This window comes from Felis catus, chromosome B4, assembly GCF_018350175.1.
Source record: "Felis catus isolate Fca126 chromosome B4, F.catus_Fca126_mat1.0, whole genome shotgun sequence".
Classification (NCBI taxonomy): domain Eukaryota; kingdom Metazoa; phylum Chordata; class Mammalia; order Carnivora; family Felidae; genus Felis; species Felis catus.
In genome coordinates this window covers 54794583-54814530 of record NC_058374.1, presented here as the reverse complement: position 1 = coordinate 54814530, position 19948 = coordinate 54794583, and the positions used below count along the sequence as shown (strand labels likewise).

Genomic DNA, 19948 nt, shown 5'->3' with positions numbered 1-19948 from the left:
CTTTCTTTTATTGATGTGATGAGTCATGTTAATTGTTTTGCGGATATTGAACCAACCCTGCATCCGAGGTATAAATCCCACTTGGTCATGGTGAATAATTTTTTTAATGTATTGTTGGATCTGGTTGGCTAATATCTTGTTGAGGATTTTTGCATTCATGTTCATCAGGGAAATTGGTCTGTAGTTCTCCTTTTTAGTGTGGTCTCTGTGTGGTTTTGGAATCAAGGTCATGCTGGCTTCATAGAATGAGTTTGGAAGTTTTCCTTGTATTTCTAATTTTTGGAACCGTTTTTAAGATTATAGGTGTTAACTCTTCCTTAAATGTTTGGTAGAATTGCCCTGGAAAGCCATCTGGCCCTGAACTCTAGTTTTTTTGGGAGATTTTTGATTACTAATCCAATTTCTTTACTGGTTATGGGTCTCTTCAAATTTTCAATTTATTTCTGTTTCAGTTTTGGTAGTGTATATGTTTCTAGGAATTTGTCCATTTATTCCAGATTACCCATTTTACTGGCATATAATTGCTCATAATACTCTCTTATTATTACTTTTATTTCTGCTGTGTTGGTTGTTATCTCTCTTCTTTCATTCTTGATTTTAATTATTTGAGTTCTTTCCTTTCCCCTTTTGGTCAAACTGGCCTAGTTGTTTGTCAATTTTGTTAATTCTCTCAAAGAACCAGCTTCTGGTTTCATTGATCTTTTCTACTGTTTTTTTGGTTTCTATAGCATTGATTTCTGCTCTATTCTTTATTATTTCCTGTCTTCTGCTGGTTTTGGGTATTTTTTGCGGTTCTCTGTCCAGCTCTTTAACATGTAAGGTAGTTTGTGTATCTGATATCTTTCTTCCTTCTTTAGGAAGGCCTGGATTCCTATATAATTTCCTCTTATGACCACCTTTGCTGTGTCCCAGAGGTTTTGGGTTGTGGTGTTATCATTTTCATATACTTTTTAATTTCCTCTGTAACTGCTTGGTTAGCCCATTCATTCTTTAGTAAGATGTTCTTAGTCTCCAAGTATTTGTTACCTTTCCAAATTTTTTCTTGTGGTTGGTTTCAAGTTTCATAGTATTGTGGTCTGAAAATATGCATGGTATGATATTGATCTTTTTGTACTTACTTAGGGCTGATTTGTGTCCCAGTATGTGGTCTATCCTGGAAAACGTTCCATGTGCACTGGAGAAGAATGTATATCCTGCTGCTTTAGGATGAAATGTTCTGAAGATATCTGGTCCAGTGTGTCATTCAAAGCCATTGTTTCCTTGTTGATTTTTTTTTAATATGAAATTTATTTATCACACTGGTTTCCATACAACACCCAGTGCTCATCCCAACAGGTGCCCTCCTCAATACCCACCCCCCACCCCCCATCAACTCTCAGTTTGTTCTGTTTTTAAGAGTCTCTCCTTGTTGAGTTTCTGATTAGATGGTCTGTCTATTTCTGTGAGTGGGGTGTTGAAGTCTCCTATTATTATGGTATTACTATCGATGAGTTTCTTTATGTTTGTGATTAATTGATTTATATATTTTGGTGTTACCACATTTGGTGCATAAATGTTTACAATTATTATGTCTTCTTGGTGGATTGACCCCTTGATTATAATACAATGCCCTTCTGCATCTCTTGATACAGTCTTTATTTTAAAGTCTAGATTGCCTGATATAAGTATGGCTACTCCGGCTTTCTTTTGTTGGCCATTAGTGTGATAGATGGTTCTCCATCCCCTTATTTTCAATCTGAAGGTGTCTTTAGACCTAAAATGGGTCTCTTGTAAACTGCATATAGATGGATCTTGCTTTCTTAGCCATTCTGTTACCCTATGTGTTTTGATTGGAGCATTGAATCCATTGAAATTTAGATTGAGTACTGAAAGATATGAATTTATTGCCATAATGATGCTTGTAGCGTTGGAGTTTCTGGTGGTGTTCTCTGGTCCTCTGGTCCTTTCTAATCTTTGTTAGAAAGATACACACACACACACACACACACATATATATATATATATATATATATACACACACACACATACATACATATATACATACACACATGTATATGTATATACATGTATATATGTATGTATGTGCTTATATATGTGTGTATATATGTATATGTGTGTATATACATGTATATATATGTATATATATATGTGTATATATGTATATACGTTACATGTGTATACACACACACACACACACACACACACACACACACACATATATCTTTCATCTTTTCTCCCCTCAGAGAGTCCCTCTTAAAATTTCCTGCGGAGGCTGGTTTAGTGGTCACAAACTCCTTTAATTTATGTTTGTGTGGGAAACTTTTTATCTCTCCTTCTATTTTGAATGACAGCCTTGCTGGCTAAGCAATTCTTGGCTGCATATTTTTCTGATTCAGCACACTAAATATATCCTGCCACTCCTTTCTGGCCTGCCAAGTTTCTATGGATAGGTCTGCTGCAAACCTGATCTGTCTTCCCCTGTATGTTTGGGACTTTTTGTCTCTTGCTGCTTTCCTGATTCTCTCCTTGCCTGAGTGTTTTTTGAATTTGACTATGATAGGTCTTGTTGATGGTCAGGTTTCCTGAGTCTAATGGGGGTCCTCTGTGTTTCCTGGATTTCGATGTCTGTGTTTTTCCCCAGGTTAGGAAAGTTTTCTGCTATGATTTGCTCACATAACCCTTCTACCCCTATTTCTCTCTCTTCCTCTTCTGGGACCCCTATGATTCTGATGTTCCCTTTTAGTGAGTCACAGATTTCTCTCATTCTTAAATTGTGCTCTTTTGCCTTAATTTTCCTCTTTTTTTCTGTTTCATTATTCTCTATATATTTGTCCTCTATATCGCTGATTCTCTCTTCTGACTCATCCATCCTTGCCGCCGCTGCATCCAACCGTGATTGCAGCTCAGTTAGAGCATATTTAATTTCATTCTGACTATTTTTTACTTCTTTTATCTCTGCAGAAAGGGATTGTAATCTACTTCCAACTCCAGCTAGTATTCTTATTGTGATTCTAAATTCTGGTTCAGACATCTTACTTGTGTCTGTGTTGGTTAAATCCCTGGCTGTCATTTCTTCATTTTCTTTCTTTTGGGGTGAATTCCATCATTTTGTCATTTTGAGGGGAGAAAAGGAATTAATGTAGAACAATTGATATTAAAAATTAAAATTAATAAAAATATTAAAATTAAAAATTAAAATCTCACACACACAGTAAATCGAATAGATGATGTTAGATCCTAGGTGTGTTATGGTTTGTGTATTGAAAGTGGTTTGACAGATTAGAGGGAAAAGAAAGGGGGGGGCAGAAAAAAAAGGAAATCATTTGAAAATTTGAAAAAAATGAATAAACTGAAGTAGACTAAAATGAGATAATGGGGGTAAAGTAGAATTTGAAAAAAATATACACAAAATTAAAGAATATTGTAGAAAAATATTAAAGAATAATATTTTTAATAAAAATTAAAAATAAATATGAATTTTTGTTTTTCTGTATTTAAGAAAAAAGAAATGAAAAAGAGAAAAAATATAAAAAAAGAAAAAAAGAAAAATGAGAAAATCATTTGAAAATTTGAAAAAGTGAATACACTGTAGTAGACTAAAATAGGATGATGGAAGTAAAATAGAATTTGAAAAAATTTACATAAATGCAAAAAATATAGTAAAAAATTAAGTAAAATATTTTAATAGAAATTGAAAGTAAAAATGAAGTTTTTCTCATTCTGCATTCAAGAAAAAGAGAAAAAAAGAAAAAATAAAAAAGGAAATTGTTTGAAAAGTTGAAAAGGTGAATACATTGAAGGAGAATAAAATAAAATGATGCAAGTAAAATAGAATTTGAAAAAAATTGCACAAAAGTAAAAAATATAGCAATAAAAATTAAAGAAAAATGTTTTTATTAAAAATAGAAAATAAATATGAATTTTTTCTCTTTCTGTATTCAAGAAAAAGTGTGAAAGAGGAAAAGAAAGAAGAAAGAATGAAAGAAAACTGAATAGATGAACCTGCTAACAGATTGAAGTAGGATTGAAATTTCATTTCCCCTAGAAGTCAGTCTATGTAGTGCTTTATAATCCATAAACTAAGCTGGCAGTGAGACTTGCGTTCTTTAACAGCGAAGTTGGCCCAGTTGGGCGTGGCTCAGTGTAACAGCTCTGCTCTCCACTAGATGGCGCTGCTAGCCTACCGGGGTGGATTGTTGCAGTGCTTGTAGGTGCGTGTGCGCATGCGTGGGAGTGGGGGGTGGGGAATGGTGCCACCCAGCTATCCAGTCTGTTCTCCTAGATCAGCAATCGCGCATCCGTTCTGTCTTCAGCTTTCATCCACTCCCCACTTTTTCACTCTCCGTGACCAGGGCCCAGGCAGTACCTCTCTCCCGAGTTTTGTCTCAGATGAGACTGTATTCCCCCCGGCCCCTTACTTCTGAAGTACTGTGGCTTTGACTCGTTCCGCCCCTCTGTGGGAGGGTCTCACCAAGCAATGGCCCAATGAGCAATGGCCGAATGTCGGCTGCACCCAGAAACGCTTGCTGGACTCTGCTGCTGCTGCTGGTGGTGCCCCGAGACTGTGGCCAGGTGCCAGCCCACTCAAGAAAAGTTTGCGAGATAGTGTAGCAGCAGCATTTCAGGGATTATGGGAAATCACAACACGCGTCTGGCACCAGGTTTCACCCTTAAGACCTTGTTCCAGCACCAGTGAATGTGGCCGTTTTCTGGGGTCTACTGGGACCAGGTGGCTTCAACAGTCTCTACCAAACATCCTTCCAGCAGTGGAACCGCTTTTCCCCATGTGGCCCGAGAACCTCCCGGACTCCACTCTATTCCTGGGGATTCGCCTTTCCCACCAGAGCACCACCAGGTATCGAGCTGTGTAGTTGCAGACTTTGCACTCCCCTTGTTTACAGTCTTAATGGAATTTAAACCCTCTCCTTTCTCCTTTCTCCCTTTTTAGTTTAGTCCCTGTGGCTGTTTCCACTTTTCTACTTTCTCTCCAGCTGCTTTTGGGGAGGGGTGCTTTTCCTGTATTCTCCCCCCACCCAGTCTCCGTCCTCTCTCCACCCGCAAAAGCCGTTACCTACCGTCAGTGGCTTCTTGCTCCCCAAATTCACCTCTCTGCGCCACGTACTTGCTGAATTCTGTGGTTCAGATTGTGCAGATTGTTGTGTTAATCCTCCACTCAGTTTTCTATGTGTGTAGGATGGTTTAGTGTTGGTCTGGCTGTATTTCATGGACACGAGACACAGAAAATTTCCATGCTGTTCTGCCATCTTGGATCCTCCCTTGATGTGAGTTTTTTAAACCAAGTGCTGTGAGCTGGCTTCCCCCTGGTATCTATGAAGTATGCTTTTTTAGGAGTAGCAGAACCAATTGGAAGACCCCTGGATTAGGAATCAAGAAAACATAGTTCCAATTCTGGTTCTAGTTATCAGCTGGGACCTTGTGAAGCATCACTTGTGTGAGCTGGCATGTCACCTGCCGTGCAACCATAAAGGGAAAGCCATTCTGTTTGCCATCAGCCCAAATACTGGGGACCAGTAAAATGAAGGGGACTGGAGTGGGTGATGGCATTTTAGGAGCCAAAGGTAATAAAGCATGCCAGTGGTAAGTGCTGCAGGACGGTTTTCTGAATTAGAAAATCATGGGAATTTGCTGGTACCAAGGATTAGCCTGGGCAGCCCTGCCCTATCTCAGGACCCAGGGCCCAGGGCTGGCTCTGCTTGGAGAGCTGTCCTATGCTGCCCTCTTGTGGCCATCAAGCCCTTCGCAGGTCCTGCTGAGAAGGTTCCCCTCAAGTGCTCAAGGCCCTGTTCCTTGCCACCTGGTGGAAATTACATATGAATCAGGAGAAGTGATCTTTAGTCCTCCAAGAGTGCCTTTCCCCCTCATGTCCCCTGGTTTCTGGAGGCATTCACAACCTCTTAAAGGCTGGGGAAGTCTTCCTGAGATTTCACCCTCCTTATTATTGCCCGATTTTTAACTTTGGCTTTTGGGGATATGTGGTAGAGACAAGGAGCTGAGATCAACATATTGAGCAGAGAGCAATTTCTCTTCCTCCCTGGGTTCCATCTATAACCTTAGCTACCCAGGGTCATTGGGAGTTTTCAAAGAAAGACAACATGGTCTAGTGACATTTCTGGAGAAAATGGGTCTGGAGCAGACCAGGAATTATGTGTCTAGGCCTCTGAGAATTTGCACCTGAGCCCAGTCCCTCAGTCTCAGCAGGGAGATGGATTGGCAGGAGCCAGGAGACAAGAGACAGGGATGCTGGAGGGAGATGACGTATTTGACAGAGGCTGACGTGACTCCTTATCTGCTAGCTCTGGAGTCCCCTCCCACAAACCAGGCTGCCCTTGACCCTCCCCTTCTAGTGCTTAGTGCTCATTAGTGACTGCCTGTCTTTGGGGAGACATCCAGGGAGCAAAGTTGCATTGGGTGGGTAAGGGGGTGAGGAGGAGGGAGGGACATAAGGTAAGTGATGGAGAAAGAGGGGTTGGAATGACTGGGATTGTCGCTGGGATCCCATGATCACTGGGGTGCTTGGAAGGCTTGGCAGGGGAAACTGTCCTGGGGACAGATACTGACTTGCTGGGGGTGAGTGAGTGGGGGTGGGGGTGGGAAGGAATACTGAAAGGGATTGAGTTCCATTGACTTAGGCACTTATTTTGGGAAATCTGGTAAAATATGATCCAAGGACTTTATTGAGTATTCTTATGTACAAGGAAGAGTTACAGGTGTCATAGGGGATTTTAGAGGGACACACATTTTCTGTTCCCCTTCCCTTATTTGAAGACCATCCACATCTCCTTCCTGGACTCGTTGCCCCACATGTGCCTGTCTGAGGGGTGCAAGGAGCAGCTGGGCAGTTCTCACCTGGGATGCAGAGGCAAAGCTCTCAGTCTTTCTGTTCTACACACACCCTCCCCCCCTAGGCAAAGCATCTGCAATGGGCCTCCTGCCTCTCCTCATTCCTCCTCTCACAGAATGTTCCAGACTCATAGATACCTGGCCTACGGGGACCTTAAGTGCCCTCCCAGAATTTTCAGTGGCTTATAGTGGATAAACTGGGGAGGGTGAAGGCCAACTGTCAGGGAGGTGAGGCGAATCTCAAGTCCTGGAGAATATTTGATGAGGAGCAGAGGTCTGTAGTCAGAGCCTGTGCTGCATCCTAATTTTCCAGCCTTTCATCTTTCACATGAAGGGCTGCATGCACAGTCCCCTCTGCTCCCTCTGAATAGCTCACCCTAGGAGCTGCAGGGCAGCACTGGGAGGCAGAGAAGAGGGCAGACAGACACAGGGACAGGGAGAGGGACAGCAAGGCCCAATAAATTCAAAGCAGGACTGACAGAGTGGGACCAAGAAGGCAGAGACAGTCTGGGCACCCTGGAAAGTCCAAGAGACCAAGACACAGAGTCAAGAGAGGTAGACAGTCCAAAGTGGAATAGAGAGATAGGGAGATAAACTCAGAGACAGGAGAGAGGGAAGAGAGGAACATCCAAGGAGAAGATTGAAAGATCCAAGACAGACACAGAGAGACACCCAGAGGCCAGAGATAGTGGAAATACACATGGTCACAGATACATGAGTAGGCCCAGGCTCAGGAGGTGGGAAAGCCATGAACCCAGATCCAAAGACAGATCCATGGACATGGGGCCAGGGCTGAGGCGATAGAGAAGTGCACAGAGAGGGAGGGAGAGGGAGACAGAGAAGGGAAAGGAGGTGGGGGCCAGAGGGGGAGGCAGTGAGAAAGGGAAGGTAGAGGTTGAAGAGAGTGAGATACAGACTCTGAGTCAAGGTCTCTGCTGCTGCTGGGGTGTGTGTGTGTGTGTGTGTGTGTGTGTGTGTGTGTGACATGAACACAACAATTTAGAGATACATACAATATGACCTAGTCCTGTGGTGCTGAAGGAGACCCCACACACTCCCTCTGCAAGATTGCTCTGAGCAGTGGAGGTGGAGGGGGGAGAACAGAAACAAGATGTGAGTTAGAGAAAGACTGAGATGGAGAAGATCAGGAGAAGGAATGTGATGGAGGCTGGTGTATGGAGAAGATCAGGAGAAGGAATGTGATGGAGGCTGGTGTATAGAGACACAGGGAAAGGGAGGGAGCCTCTCACTGCATGAGGGAGAGAGGGGGAGGGAGAGAGAGGCTGTTGAGAAGCAGATGAGGGGAAAGGGGGAGAAAGCAGGGCACCTGTCTTCCCAGAGAGGCTGGGTTTGGATGAAACAACCCTGTGGGAGGTGGGGAGGTGGACAGTGAGTGCTTTTTAGGGTGACCTTCTCTCTCTCATGTTTTAAGTACAGTGAACCTATTCCACACAAGCATCTTCTTCATGGGAGCACTTACAACTGCTGCTGCAGGTGCCTGGTCACCTGGTATCCTCTGCGGGGATTGGCTTCACAGCCTGCAGCACAGCCCTGAGCATCCTCACCAGAGACACATGTTTGTCCTTGGGGTGGATGTGATTTTTCAGAATTGCCAAGTTTTCTCCGAGGCTGGAGAATAAGGTGAGGACCCAGCTGGGAAGCCATATTTCTAGTTAAAAACCAGGTGAATGTAGGAAGACAGAGTGGAGGATATGCCCTCCCCCAAAATGGCTCTGAAAGGTCATTGTGAAGGAGACGCTTGCAGCATGTGACAGAGGGAGACATTCCTGGTGGCTGCTGGAGCCCAGATTAATGTTCCTGTCCATTTGTGAAATGCTTCCGGGAACATTCCCAGCCTGGTACTGGAGGGTGAGAACTGCATTTGCCTAAAATACTGGGTCTAGTGGTCCTGCCCTTTAGGAGCTTACAGTTCCCTCCCTGCCAACTGATATGCAAAGTTACCTAATGACAGTCAGCACAGACCAACAAATGCAAAGGACAAAGATAAATTCAGAATCAAGGCCAGTTAGTTCATCAGGGAAGGCTGCCTGGAGGAGGGGACTCTAGAGTGGGGTATAGAAAGAGAAACCTAACAGGACATTGGACAGAGGGGGAAAAGAGGAAGAGAACTTCTCTTTGTTGATTCTGAAGCAGGATGAGCAAACCATAAGGCAAGTAGAAGATTGTATTGGTGGTCTGGAATAAATTGGATTGGGAACCAGCATGAAAGGGAGTGGAGAGACACAGATCTTATGGCTAGGCTAGAGGTTCTGAATTTGCTGGGAGAGGTGTTGGGGAGCTCTGGAGGGTGCCCTAAGATGTGTATTGGCACAATGGCATGGAGGAGTACCCAAGTTTGTATGTCTTCTGTGTGTGTGTGTGTGTGTGTGTATGTATGTGTGTGTGTGTGTGTGTGTGTGTGTGTGTGTGTGTGTGTGTGTGTGTTGGGGATGGGGGCAAGATATATATCAGGTCACTTTCTGCCAAGTGGCTTTGTGTCCCAGGTGCCTGTCTTTCCATCTGTGTGGGTGTTTGGTATGTCAGTATGTCTGAGTGCCTTTGTTCATTTGTGTGTCTCCTTATGGTAACATGTGAATGGTATGTCAGGTACATCTTGTGTATTTTATTTGGCTGCACGCAGTGGAGGGAAGCATGTGTGCATGGGGGTATGTTGTGTATGTGTTTGTGTGTGTGCATGTGTATGCAGGAGATGGGGGAGACCTGGCTGCCCAAGCATCACCTTCTGTCTCTTTCCTTCCACTGGCTCCATCCATCCCTGCTGAGGTCCTGACAAGGCAAACAACAAAATGGGAAACAGCTATGTCCAGAGAGGCCAGAAAATTGTACACCAGGTACAGAGTCCCCCTGGGGGGAGAGGGGGCTCAAGAAGACCCAGGTGGCCAACAGTCAGACAAAGAGTCCTGCAGGCACAGGCTGCTCCTTGGAGCAGGTGCACTCACATGCACACACACTCTCAGGTACCCACAGGCCTGTCAGGCACAGAAGGACATACACACACATTCATGATGTCCCTCTCCCCACCCTCCACCAAGCACTGTGGCCCTGCCTTTCATCACCTCCAAAAGCCTCCCAGGGTTTGGGGATATGGGGCTGGGGATGCTCACTGGGATTTAGGAGCCAATTGCTCCTTTCTTGGAAGGGTGTGTGTGTGTGTGTGTGTGTGTGTGTGTGTGTGTGTGTGCGCGCGCGCGTGCACGCCCACACCCACCCTCACCTTCAAGCCTTCCCACATCCTCACCTTCCCCAGTGCTCTTTGAGGCTGACTCCTGCTCCCCCTCTCTGAGCACTGTCTCTAACCCTGTGTCTCAGTCCCACATCCATCCCACAGGGTCTCTGCTCCCCGCTCTTGCTTTTCATCATTTTGCATGGGCTTTATCTTTGTCACCCATGCCTCTACTGTAACTCTCTACCTAGTGCCCTAGACTCTATAGCAGAGTTCCTTCTGTGACCACCCTTCTGCTCTGTCTACACTTGCCTTGGCCTCCCCCCACAGGTCCTCTGTCCACACTACTGCATTCTGCCCATGGTTGCCACTACCTAAATTCTGGTCAGAGGCTTGGGTGTGTCTCTGCCCAGGTTCTTCCTTAGATTGCCCTTTTTCATGTTGGTTTCAGGTGTGATCTCTGGGCTTTGCCCCCACTCCTTCCATGGGGGCTCTTCTGCCCCCTCCAGAGTTCCATTTTGGTCTGTTTCCTCCTCCCCCTTCCTGTTGTGCAGCTGCCTGCATTGCCTTCTGACTCCCAGTCTCTGCCAAGACTCCCCTGGTTGGTGGGGGGCTTGGTAAAGCAGGAGGTCCTGGGCTGAGCTGGAATCCCAGCCCTGTTCCTCCCATGGAGCCTCTTCACCTGGACTCACTCACCTGTAAAAGGTGGGAAGTAATTGCAGGCGCAACGGGAAATAATTCCTGGGACTGTAGGGGGAATTAGCGCTGTGGTCAGGATGCAACATACTTGGCACATAGTAGGCACTCAATAAACATTAGCTTTTGTTATTTGTCCTTCCTCAGTCTGCTCCCCTGTCACCTTAGCCTGGAGTCAAAAAGATATTAAGAAGAGAGAAAAGAAAAATTAATAGACAGTATAAACCAAATCCAACTAAATATCAGGAATTTCATATGGTTCAGCCTAACAAGTGTTCTAAGTTCTGAACACAGGAAATGTCCATGAGTGTGGACAAGAAGGGAGGGTGGGTACTGGACTGAACCCAGAACACAGGAAGCCATGTGAATTGTGGACTGGACCAAGCAAAGTCAATCCCAGGGAGGATGGAGGCTGCCCAAAGTCCAGCCTGCATTTACCTGTGTTGGTAGTGCTGGCCACCCTCTGTCCCTGCAGTCATGTGCTTTGTCTGCTGGGGCTGCAGGGGATCTGGGAGTACATCTCCCCCAATAGTCTTACCTCCAGACAGAACCTGGACTTCTGAAGCCTCAGACTCACATCTTCCTCTCCACTCCCTCATATCAGGTACACACACACACACACACACACACACACACACACACACACAGGGCCCCTGGTATTTCTTTTTTTTTTTTAATGAATTCTTTAAAGCCTATATTTATTTATTTTTTTAACTTATTATTTTTTTTTTAATTTACATCCCATTTAGTTAGCATATAGTGCAACAATGATTTCAGAAGTGGATGCCTTAATGCTCCTTAACCATTTAGCCCATCCCCCCTTCCACAACCTCTCCAGTAGCCCTCTGTTTATTCTCCATATCTAAGAGTCTCTTATGTTTTGTCCCCCTCCCTGTTTTTATATTATTTTTGCTACCCTTCCCTTATGTTCATCTGTTCTGTGTCTTAAAGTCCTCACATGAGTGAAGTCATATGATATTTGTCTTTCTCTGACTAATTCTGCTTAGCATAATGACTTCAAGTTCTATCCACGTAGTTGCAAATGGCAATATTTCATCTTTTTGATTGCTAAGTAATACTCCATTATATATATATATATATATATATATATATATATATATATATATATGTATATATACATACACACCACATATTCTTTATCCATTTATCCATTGATGGACATTTGGGCTCTTTCCATACTTTGGCTATTGTCGATAGTGCTGCCATAAACATTGGGGTGTATGTGCCCCTTCAAAACAGCATACCTGGATCCCTTGGATAAATACCTAGTTATGCAATTGCTGGGTCATAAGGTAGTTCTATTTTTATTTTTTTTGAGGAACCTCCATACTATTTTCCAGAGTGGCTGCACCAGCTTGCATTCCCACCAACAATGAAAAAGAGATCCTCTTTCTCTGTATCCTCACCAACATCTGTTGTTGCCTGAGTTGTTAACATTAGTCATTCTGACAGGTGTGAGGTGGTATCTCATTGTGGTTTTGATTTGTCTTTCCCATTCATCTTTGATGATGAGTGATGTTGAGCATTTTTTTTATGTGTCGGCTGGCCATCTGGATGCCTTCTTTGAAGAAGTGTCTACTCATATCTTTTGCCCATTTCTTCACTGGATTATTTGTTTTTTGGGTGTTAAGTTTGGTAAGTTCTGTATAGATTTTGGATACTAACCCTTTATCTGATATGTCATTTGAAAATATCTTCTCCTATTCCATCAGTTGCCTTTTAGTTTTGCTGATTGTTTCCTTTGCTGTGCAGAAGCTTTTGATTTTTTTTTTCAACGTTTATTTATTTTTGGGACAGAGAGAGACAGAGCATGAATGGGGGAGGGGCAGAGAGAGAGGGAGACACAGAATCGGAAACAGGCTCCAGGCTCTGAGCCATCAGCCCAGAGCCCGACGCGGGGCTCGAACTCACGGACCGCGAGATCGTGACCTGGCTGAAGTCGGACGCTTAACCGACTGCGCCACCCAGGCGCCCCAGAAACTTTTGATTTTGATGAGGTCCCAATAGTTACTTTTTGCTTTTGTTTCTCTTGCCTCCATGTTGAGTAAGAAGTTTCTGTGGCCAAGGTCAAAGAAGTTTTTGCCTGCTTTCTCCTCGAGGGTTTGATGGCTTTCTGTCTTACGTTTAGGTCTTTCATCAATTTTGAGTTTATTTTTGTGTATGGTGTAAGAAAGTGGTCCAGGTCTATAGTTCTCCTTTTTAGTGGAGTCTTTGTCTGGTTTTGGAATCAAGGTAATGCTGACTTCATAGAAAGAGTTTGGAAGTTTTTCTTCCATTTCTATTTTTTGGAACAGCTTCAGGAGAATAGGTATTAACTCTTCCTTAAATGTTTGGTAGAATTCCCCTGGAAAGCCATCTGTCCCTGGACTCTTGTTTTTTTGGCAGGTTTTGATTACTAATCGATTTCTTTACTGGTTATGGGTCTGCTCAAATTTTCTTTCTTCCTGTTTCAGTTTTGATAGTGTATATGTTTCTAGGAAGTTGTCCATTTCTTCCAGATTCCCCATTTTACTGGCATATAATTGCTCATAATATTCTCTTATTATTGTTTGTATTTCTGCTGTGTTGGTAGTGAACTCTCCTCTTTCATTCTTGATTTTACTCATTTGTGTCCTTTCCTTTTACTTTTTGATCAAACTGGCTAGAGGTTTATCAATTTTGTTAACTCTTTTACAGAACCAGGTTCTGGTTTCATTGATCTGTTCTATTTGTTGTTGTTGTTGTTGTTGTTTATTTGTTTTGATAGCATTGATTTCTGCTCTACTCTTTATTATTTCCTGTCTTCTGCTGGTTTGGGGTATTATTTGCTGTTCTTTTTCCAGCTCCTTAACGTGTAAGGTTAGGTTGTGTATCTGAGACCTTTCTTCCTTGTTTTAGAAGGTCTGGATTGCTATATACTTCCCTCTTATGATCGCCCTTGCTGTGTCCCAGAGGTTTTGGAATGTGGTATTATCATTTTCATTGGATTCCATGTCCTTTTTCATTTCCTCTTTAACTTCTCGGTTAGCCCATTCATTCTTTAGTAGGATGTTTTTTAGTCTCCAAGTATTTGTTATCTTTTTAAATTTTTTCTTGTAGTTGATTTTGAGTTTCATAGCATTGTGGTCTGAAAATACGCAGGGTATTATCTTGACTTTTTGTACTTTCTGAGGGCTGATTTATTTCCCAGTATGTGATCTATTCTGGAGAACATTCCATGTGCACTGGAGAAGAATATGTATTCCCCTGCTTTTGGATGAAATGTTCTGAATATGTCTGTTAAGTCCATTTGGTCCAGTGTGTCATTAAAAGCCACTGTTTCCTTGTTGATTTTCTGTTTAGCTGATCTGTCCATTGTTGTAATTGAGGTGTTGAAGTCCTCTACTTTTATAATATTACTGTCAATAAGTTTCTTTATGTGTGTGATTAATTGATTTATATGTTTGGGTGCCATCACATTTGGAGCATAAATATTTACAATTGTTAGGTCTTCTTGGTGGATAGACCCTTTAATTATGATATAATGCCCTTCCACATCTCTTGATACTGTCTTTATTTTAAAGTCTGGATTGTCTGATATATGTATGGCCACTCCAGCTTTCTTTTGTTGACCATTAAGCATGATAGATGGTTCTCCATCCCCTTACTTTCAATCTGAAGGTGTCTTTAGGTCTGAAGTGGATCTCTTGTAAACAGCATATAGATGGATCTTATTTTCTTACCATTCTGTTTCCCTATGTCTTTTGATTGGAGCATTTAGTCCATTGACATTTACAGTGAGTACTGAAAAATATGAATTTATTGCCATTATGTTGCTTGTTGAGTTGGAATGTCTGGTTGTGTTCTCTGGTTTTTTTCTAGTCTTTGTTGCTTTTGGTATGTATGTATGTATGTATGTATTTTCATCTTTTCTCCCTCAGAGAGTCCCCCTTAAATTTTTTTGAAGGGATGGTTTAGTGGTCGCAAACTCCCTTAATTTTTGTTTGTGTGGGAAATTTTTATCTCTCCTTCTGTTTTTAATGACAGCCTTGCTGGATAAAGAATTCTTGGCTGCATATTATTCTGATTCAGCACATTGAATATATCCTGCTACTCATTTCTGGCCTGCCATGTTTCTGTGGCTAGGTCTGCTGCAAATCTCATCTGTCTTCCTTTGTAGTTTAAAGATTTTTTTTCCCTTGCTGCTCTCATGATTCTTTCCTTGCCTGAGTATTTTGTGAATTTGGCTATGATGTGCCTTGTTGATGGTTGGGTTTTGTTGGTCTAATTGGGGTCCTCTTTGCTTCCTGGATTTCGATATCTGTGTCTTTCCCCGGGTTATGAAAGTTTTCCATTATGATTTGCTCACATAACCCTTCTACCCCTATTTCTCTCTCTTCCTCTTCTGGGACCCCTATGATTCTGATGTTGTTCCTTTTTAATGAGTCACTGATTTCTCTAATTCTTAAATCATGCTCTTTTGCCTTAATCTCCCTATTTTTCCCTGCTTCATTATTCTCCATAAATTTGTCCTGTATATTGCTGATTTGCTGCAGTGGCTCTTCCATCTTTGCCGCCATGACATCCATTCGAGATTGTAGCTCAGTTATAGCATTTTTTATTTCATCATGAATAGATTTACTTTTTTTAATCTACACAAAAGGGGATTCTAATCTATTTTTTACCTCAGCTAGTATTCTTATTATCACGATTCTAAATTCTGGTTCAGACATCTTGCTTGCATCTGTGTTGGTTAAGTCCTTGGCTGTTGTTTCTTCCTGCTCTTTCTTTTGGGGTAAGTTCCTTTGTTTCATCATTTTGAAGGGAGAAAAGGAATCAATGAAGTAAAACCAATTAAAATTAAAAACTTAAAAACAACACACACACACACACACACACACACACACACACACACAAATCAAATAAATGATGGTAGATCCTAGATGTGTTTTGTTCTGGGCGTTGAAAGGAGCTTGATAGATTAGAGAAGAAAAGGGGGAAAAAAGGAAAATGAAAATTTGAAAAATAAATGAATACAATGAAGTAGAATAATATGGAATAATGGAAGGAAAATAGAATTTGAAAAATTGACAAAAACAGTAAAAATTAAGAAGAAATATTTTTAATAAAAACTGAAAATAAAAATATTTTTTTCTATTTCTGTATTCAAGAAAAAGAAAAGAAAAAAAAATGAAGAGAGGGACCACTGAACAGACTGAAATACGATTGTATTGCATCGTTTTCCCCTAGACGTCAAACTATGAAGCACTTTATAGTCCATAAATGAAGCAGATGGAGAGACTTATGGTGTTCCTGAAGTGTGAGGTTGACCCCATTGTGCAGGTCTTAGTGTAATTGGCTCCATTCTCCAAGAGATGGTGCTGCTTAGCTTATTGGGGTGGATTGTTGTGGTGCTTGTAGGTGCGCATGGCATGCACGAGAGGGGTGAAAATGGAGTCACCCAGCTACCCATTCTCTAGTATCAGAACTCTGTTCTCCCAATCAGCAATCGGACACCCATCTTTTGTCTCTGGCTTTTGTCCACTCCCCACTTTTACACTGTCCATGACCAAGCAGTCAGGCAGCATCTCCCTCCTGAGTTTTTTTTTTCAGAAGCAGCTGTTTTTCCCGCCCCCTTACTTCTGAGGGACTGTGGCTTTGACCCGTTCTGCCCCTCTGTAGGAGTGTCTCACAGAGCAATGGCCAAGTGCTGGCTGCACCTAGGAACTTTCACAGGCCCATGCTGCTGCCAATCCTGAGACTGTGGCTGGTGCCAGCCACTCCAGAAAAAGTTTACATGATCGTGTAACAGCAACATTTCAGGGATTATGGAAAATCACAAGACACATCTGTCACCAGGCTTCCCCCTTAATGTCCTTGTTCCAGCACCAGCTGATGTGGTTGTTCTCTAGGGTTTGCTGTCACCTTTGCCTGTGGGGTAGCTACCCAGCCTCTACCAAATGTCCTCCCAGCAGAGGAGCCACCACCTCTCCCTGTGTGACCCAAGGACCCCTCGGACCTCACTTTCTGCTCCTGGGGATACACCCTTCCCTCCAGAGCATACCAGGTAATGAGATGTGGTGTTTCAGACTCTGTGCTCCCCTGTTTATAGAGTCTTAATGGAATTTAAACCTTCTCCTTTCTCCATTTTTAGTTCAATCCCTGCAGCTATTTCCACTTTTCCACTTTCTCTCCAGCTGCTTTGGGGGGGGGTGCTTTTCCCATACTCTCCCCCATCTCCATCCTCTCTCCACAAAAAACAGCACTCTGCCCTCTGTGTTTTCTCTCTCCCCCAGTTCACCTCTCTGTATCACATACCTGCTGAGTTCTGTGGTTCAGGTTGTGCAGATTGTTGAGTTTATCATCAAATCAGTTTTCCAGATGTGCAGGATGGTTTATTATTGATCTGGCTGTGTTTCATGGGTGTGAGACACACACAAAAAAACTTCCATGCAGTTGTGCCATCTTGGCTCCTTCAGGGGCCCTGGGATCTCTAAAGGAAAGCACTGCCCCACTAAAAATGGATTCCCTCCAGCTGCCTGCTTTCCTGACACTAAACCTCACAGTACAGTTTAGGTTCAAATGATGTCCCTTGGGTTTCTTTCTTAGTTCCCCACAGTCCCCACAGGGGCTGTGGACCACCCTGGAGGCTGTGAAGTGGGTAGAGGGCTGGGCTCCTCCCCACCCCTCTGGCCCTCTCTGGTCTGACAGCTTCATCCTCTTCTATGTGGCCTTCATTCTGTTGCTCTATGGCCTGTCCTCTACACTTGGCTCTTGGGTTCCTAGGGCCTGAAGTCATCCTTTCCTCCATCTTCTTGACCTATTTCTAAGTCTCTTATGCAACCCCCATCCCTACCAGTGGTGTCTTTAGCCCCTACACTAATGAACCCTCTCCCCTCACACACACTGATCTCAGAGGCTCCCTAACTGTCTTCTCCCTGTTATGGGGAGATAAATTGCCTATATTTTGTAGATATACCTATATTTTTAGGGGATGCAGGGTCCCAGGCTTTGTCCCTGTCTTGTGCATAAATTGTACAGATCATGAAAAAAATACAGTGAGTCACACACTCTACCCTTTATGTGTGCTGCACACTGAGTTGAAACCCAGATGGAGGAGCAGGGCCCTGTCCTGTGGGAGGCCCTGGGCAGCTAGTAAGATGAGGCTGAGAGCCAAGACAGAGAGGCCCAGTGCTCTGGGCTGGGAAGCTAGGCTGATGTCTCTGACCTCTTAGACTGTGAGGATGGCTGAGTCTGGACTGCATGGGCTAGTGAGCCATGGTAGGGAGAGACAGTTGCCAGGGCCTAGACAGTGGGGACAGAGGCTCCTGGGGGTCAGGAGACAGAAAGAGGGAGAGGGAGACAGGACTGGGGATGGGGAGGGGTAATGGGAATACTGAAGTCTTTGAGACCTTTATCCTGGCTATCCCCTTACCCACCCCTTCCATGGACTGAATTCTGTGTTTTAAAGCTTAAAAGACTTCAATAAATGACCTGGTTTAGTCTTTCATCTTCAGAGGGTAAAGCATGACTTCCCCATTTCCAAGATGAGGCCTCAACTTGGCCAAGCTCTCCTGGGCAGAACATGTTGAGAAGGGCACAAGGAGGCAGGTCTTTTGCCCTCTGGGGAGTAACTTCTCCCTCACACAACAGGTCCCAATCCTGGGTGCTTCCCAGTGCAGAGCCTGCAGGAGGGGGTACCACAGTACAGTTATTTGATTCTTTGATCCTCCCTTACAAGTTCTGTGACTTGAGGCAAGTTATTTAACCTCTCTGTGCCTTAGTTTCCATATCTGTAAAATAGCAGCTCTGATACCTGCTTCTGTAGCCTGTTATTGAGGATAAAAATAAATTTATGCCAAAGACCTGTGTACATTTATATTTATAAATCTGAATTCATTAGGCATTTTAAACCATCATCATCTTCATCTTTGATGTCTTCTCAGTGTATTCTCTCCACACCTGCTGAATACAGCAGCCTCTTGTCTGCCTAGTATTTTGCACGCCCCCATCCTCAAAATCTGGCATTTCCTTTCCTCTGATCTTGCTTTGTGTTCTCAATCTCTATTTCTATCCTCCTTTCCATAGGTACCTCAGTACTGGTATAATCTGACATTATCAATCTATATGCATTTTTCTCTGCCAGGATTTCTTGTCTTGTGAGTCTTTCTTCTTACATCCCAGAATAAAGGGTCTTGTGTTCTCTTTCCTTGGGATGCTTTGCTTCCCTCTGTGCTGAGTCACAGTGTGAGTCCAAAGAATAGACACTACAGGGAGCAGAAAGATTGTGATAAAACAGGAAAGGGAGGCCTTGGGGGTATATAACAGCAATCTAGGCTGCATGTGTGGTTCCTACCTATAGGCTGTGTGATCCTTCTTCAGAGTGTTTTCCATGACTGGGGGAGGGAAACAATCATCTCCCTCCAGGAGCTAAGGGTTAGAAGGGAATTAATTTCCTAATGTTTAGGGAGACTATGTTTTGTTCCCTGATTGGGATACATCATCTTGAGGTAAATACCACAGAAAAAGGAATACCAGTCAAGAGAGGGTTTCCCTTATACTGGATACTGTGTGTGTGTGTGTGTGTGTGTGTGTGTGTGTGTGCGCACGCACGCACATGTGTTTCTCTGGTTCTAGTATTTTCCAACCCTAGGTCTAAGGAAATACTTTCCAAATTGTCTTGTAAATTTCTTTGCTGAAATTAAGACCATCTCTCTAGTGGAGGAAGTTTTTAAAGTCAAGTTTCTGGTTCAATGTGTTCTATAGAAGATGTGTGTCCATGGGTGAGGTGGGGGGTAAAGGGTAGAACTTGGAGAAGAAATATAATTACCCAGTTCCGGGATTTAATTAAATGGAAACCCTGGGTATTTTGAACTTTATTAAACTTATAAGTGTCCATGTGGTGGAATGGACCTGGTAGATTTTGCTCCCTGGTCTTTTCTCTGCAGGATTCTCCAGAAGTTTCCCTCTCAACCCTCCCTCCTGCTGCTAAAGAGCCTTCTTGGACTCTAGTTATAATCAGATATCTGGTACCTGGGACCTTCAAATATGGCTGTCAGGGATGGTGACTGGGAGAACAACTCCCCTTTAGATTGCTTGAGTTACTGTTGTTAGGGTCTCCCCTGGCCCTGAGAGGAGATGGAGGAGCCAGTCTTTGCAGAGCCCCAAGAAAGCCTTGGGAAAAAGGCAGAGTCCAGCCTGCCATGCTAAGTCTTGCATCTTCACACA

General features: G+C 43.3%; 1 protein-coding gene across 1 annotated transcript in view; it reads left to right on the top strand.

Annotated features, from left to right (window-relative positions):
* Nucleotides 1-19948, top strand: part of LOC101094682 (cationic amino acid transporter 3-like) — a 189616-nt gene that overhangs the window by 143613 nt on the left and 26055 nt on the right. The gene's annotated exons all lie outside the window — the stretch shown is intronic.